The sequence below is a fragment of the Aythya ferina genome, assembly GCF_964211825.1.
Source record: "Aythya ferina genome assembly, chromosome: 16".
Taxonomy (NCBI): domain Eukaryota; kingdom Metazoa; phylum Chordata; class Aves; order Anseriformes; family Anatidae; genus Aythya; species Aythya ferina.
The window spans coordinates 13974411-13978989 of NC_140315.1; the positions used below are offsets into that span (position 1 = coordinate 13974411).

General features: G+C 40.6%; 1 long non-coding RNA gene across 1 annotated transcript; it reads right to left on the reverse strand.

Moving 5' to 3' along the window:
* Positions 1 to 1246: 1246 nt before the first annotated feature.
* LOC311445437 lies at positions 1247 to 3980 on the reverse strand. The gene is made up of 3 exons (XR_014698406.1): positions 3798 to 3980; positions 3023 to 3204; positions 1247 to 1558 (listed from the first exon to the last, which is right to left on the reverse strand). It is a non-coding gene; the product is annotated as an uncharacterized lncRNA (long non-coding RNA).
* Positions 3981 to 4579: the final 599 nt, after the last annotated feature.

Genomic DNA, 4579 nt, shown 5'->3' on the forward strand with positions numbered 1-4579 from the left:
TTTTTGTATGTTTTCCCTTGGCCTGAGTGACTAATTCATCTTTCTTTACTTAACTGCTTTTTGTCAGGTAGAAGTGTCTTAGGACAGTTACCAGCCACCACATATATTCACATTTTACCTTTGAAACAGACAGCAGAAAATCTCCTGTATTTATAATCAAAGATTATCAATAAAAAGCTGAAGACTCTCAAAACATCTGTATGAAACAGAATATATAAAATATAATAATTTCATTGGACAACATTCAATGTAAGAACATTTACACCTTCTGAAAAAAGGTTGAATTTCACTCAGTGGGAAGGTTTTGACAGTGGTCAAAAGTTTTGGCCCACAAACTATATTTGGAGAACTTCTGCTACAGGGAAAACTATTAGAGTTTATCATTAACACATCTGAAAGGGTAAGAATAGGTGTCCATTAAATCTATAGTTTATATTTTTGCTAATCACAAGTTGATAAAATTCCATTAAGTAACAGTTTTCAAAAAATAGTTTTTCTCCATCAACACTGGTTCAGAACAGCAAATCCACAGGCATGTTTACTAAATAGGAATCAAACTAGAAGTTTGTTTTAATAATTGCTTTTATATTTCTTTTACCATACTTCCTCGGTATTAATAATTTTAGTTCATCATTCTACAGTTACTGGAAGTCAAAATATTTATCTTTCAGTAACCACAGTCTCTCCAATTGGTAATTTAAGACTGGAATTTGGGCATGTAATCTTGGAAAGCCTGAGTTATCTTAAACTTTTATCTTAATGCTTACGTTCTGGATGGAGTTGCATTCCTATGTTAACATATTCATCTTCTTTATCTATTTTTGCATAGCTGCAGATGTTCTCTTTATGATGTAGTCTCAATAAATGTCTTGAAGTTATTTTACAGCAGCCTCCAAGGGTGCATTTTGACTTCACTGGATCCTGCTCCAACACAGATGTTCTGCAGAGTGGAGGGTACAGCGGCCTCATCTGTACAGTGACACAGGCCATAGGGAAGCACTCATGGAGAGCAGGGATACCCATCTGTGGATTTGGAGGCCATGCACTGAACAGACAACTGCTGCAGATTGCCCTGAGAGAGCTGGACCTGTTTAGCGTGGAAAAGAGAAGAGGGGAGACCTCATCAGTGTGCATAAATATCTGAGGAGAGGGTGTCAGGAGGATGGAGCCAGTCTCTTTTCAGTTGTGCCCAGCAGCAGTACGAGAGGCAGCAGGCACAAACTGAAGCACAGAAGGTTGCAGCTCAATATGAGGGGGCATTTCTTTACCAGGATAGTACGAGAGCACTGGGACAGGCTGCCCAGAGAGGTTGTGCAGTCTCCTTCTCTGGAGATACTCAACCCCCACCTGGATGCCATCCTGCGCGATGTGCTTTGGGTGATCCTGCTTGGCAGGGGGGTTGGACTGGGTGATCTTCAGAGGTCCCTTCCCACCTTGGCCATTCTGGGATATATCTTAGGTCCTCACTCCTCATTCCTGCACCAGTTGCAGATTTCAATGGCAACTGCAGGTCATTCAAATCTTCCTTTGCTGAATTTCTAAATTCTTCTTACATATCCTGCAGTATAAACATCTTGTGCTAGATTGTTTTAAACAACTACATCCAAACAAGCTCTGAAAAGGAAAGCAGAACTAGTATTTTGACATACTCATGGTTTCTGGAGCAGTCTGGAAGAGACTTATGTTTTCACAAGATCTCTCAGTAACCAGAAGACTCTAACTCTCCTTTACATCCTCTAAATCTGCTCCTTCTTTTTAACTACACCACTGAAAGACCAAAGATGAGAACCAACAATTCTGGTATTCACATTGCACACAAGGGATTTTTATTTTTTTTATTTTTAATGTATAGTCAAGGTTATTTTAAATAAAATTTCTGATGAGTTAAGTGGAGACAGAGTCTCATTGGCTGTCTCCCAGAAGACCTCTATTGCTTCAAAATTTGCCAAACTACGGAAAATAATAAGCCTAACAGAGGCTTTATTTGTCCTCCTTTATATTGTTATATGAACACAAGGCTTTATGAGGACGCCTGTCCTGATCTGTCTTTGAGTCTTGGCAAATAGGAGATATTACTGACTTCCAAATATTGCATGCTCTTTGAGGGACACTGCTGCAGAGCATTGGAGAGACTTTGAAGTGGTTGTCACATTTGCAGCATCAGAAAACAATAATTGCTGCAGCTTTCCTACAGCATGTCTGTTCTATGATTATTACTTTGCTGGTCACTAAATATCAGCCTCTGGCATTTGTTGCTTCTATTAACTAGTATTCGATACATTGCCTATCTGAATTTGAGTAAGCAATATATATTTCCTTCAGACTTAGCTTGACTTGTAGAACATGCTGAAATTTAAATGCTGTAACTGAAGATACACAGAACGTACTGTAATATATTAATTTTTAAGAGCTGAACAGAAAAATATGTAAATTCCTAATTACACGGCAAACAACTAAATATCATAATTAAAGAGCATTTTATGACTATAAATATAATGGGTTAGAGCCGAGCTTAATCATTTAATTATGTAAAAATTTACTTGATGAAAGAATTTTGTCTTTGATGAAAGAATTTTGTCTTTGTAAGATTCATATTTTACTTCATCTCTGTGCTCTTTAACTACCACAACTGTTTCCCTTCATGTTTTCTAAGTCAGATCAATTGACATTTCTCTGTCCAGACAACGTGCTTCCTCCTTATTTAGGGTACCTTCTGCCTGGGCTGCAATTCTACTCTAGTCTGGGATCGAGAGTATTCTTTCTCTTACTATTCCTCTGCTTTTATTTATTTTTCCAATCCATACTTTAACCCTTTTATCATACCTGCCTTTGCTTATCAGCCACACCGGAAACCTGAAAGTATTCTTTCAGTTCTCAGGCCATATCCAGGTTACCTCCCATAGTTCTTTAACGTCAATACATTCTTGCCTTCATCTCTTTCATTTTAAATAATCAAGCAATCTTTTTCTCATATGGAAGAGGATATTATTTATAAGCTTTCTTTAGGCAACACTGCACCTACCCACTGCATACAGGTGGATGCTGGCAGTTTGAGGCATGATGGCCATGCTCCTGAGCAGCTCTTCACCCAGGCCTCCTCTTCTTCCATGCAGAAGAGGGAATGACCCTGCCAGCACTTATCTGCCTCAGGCAGGCAATCCAATTGCTTGAAACCACAGTTAGAGGTGGCTTGGATCAGAAGACCTGCTGGTGACATTACACTTTATGAGCTCAGCTCAGGGAATTGGTACCAACTCAGCAAAAAAGCAGTGTCAGAGAGCTTGGAGCCCACAGTACCTTCAATTACTGCAGCTGCTTTTGTAGCAAGCCTGACTGCTGCTTCTTAACTGTACTGTCATATTTGTTGAAATATTACATTTTAATCTGTTGCTCAACTTACAGTAACAGAACAAAATAAGGATGAACCATGCACGCTTTCAAGAGGAGTTTCAAAATGACTGAAACATAAGACATCTAAGCCATCTTCTGCTACAGCTGCCATCCTGTCATTTAGTTCCATGTTCACATCAGAAAGCAACAACAATGGGACTGTCCCAGGGCAGAGACAAGCCAAAAGCCCAAGAGCACAGTGCAAGCCCTCACACCAGCAAGGCACAGTCCCACAGAATCTAACAGAACAACCAGAGCTACATATCGCTAACTGGAGCTATCAATAATCCAAGAAAAGTCCAGCAATGGACCAGGCTCAGGGTCAACCCAGGAAGTCCAGTAATGAGCAAAAGCAAGCAGGGCTACACGTATCTAAAGCCCTCTCAGGAGATACAGATGGGTACAACCTGCCTCCAAGGTGGGGTGGAGGTGTCTGTCCAGCAGACCAGCTACCTGCAGCATCCTTTAAGGCCCATGCAGGAGAGCAGCCCTCTTTCAACACAACACAAGCAAACAATGAAAAGACAGCCTTGAGCTTAAATGGGGCTCAAGGGCTCATGCGGAGGGCACATGGGTGGGAGCCCCGGGTGAGCCTGGGTAAGGCCTAAATTAAGCCCTATTAGTGCACCCAGGGCCCTGACATTATATATCTGTGCTCAAGGTGTGAAGCCCACAGACACTTTTTGCTGCTACAAACCCCTCCTTCAGTGTAGGCACATCTGTGCTGTTTTTGCTTAGCAAAGATTATAGGTTCAGTGTGGCTCCAGAGCTATTAAAGCCGTAATGAGATAGCATCACTATATCACTATCAAATTCCCATAATTAGGTCTAAATCTGCAGAATCCCTACTTTCCCATCTGTTCATATCATATACAAAGGAAACATACAGCAGCTGCAATGGAACAGCCAAGGTTTCCCAACCTCCAGCTGGAAGACTAGTGCTGAGGCTAGCTATAATCCAGTTCCCAGATAGACTCTGCACACTTACCTGGGACTAGCAATTTTGGAGGTATTATTAGTCTCCTTGGAGAAACAAGGAAGAATAGGGCACAGATTTATCCATAGAAAAATTTGATGAATTTTTATTTTAAAAAGGGGAAAAGTAGGACAGGGAGAGAAGTGCAAAATAGTCTTGGAAATAATACTGCAAGATAAAATGATGTGACTTAGCGGTATGCAGGGAGAGGGG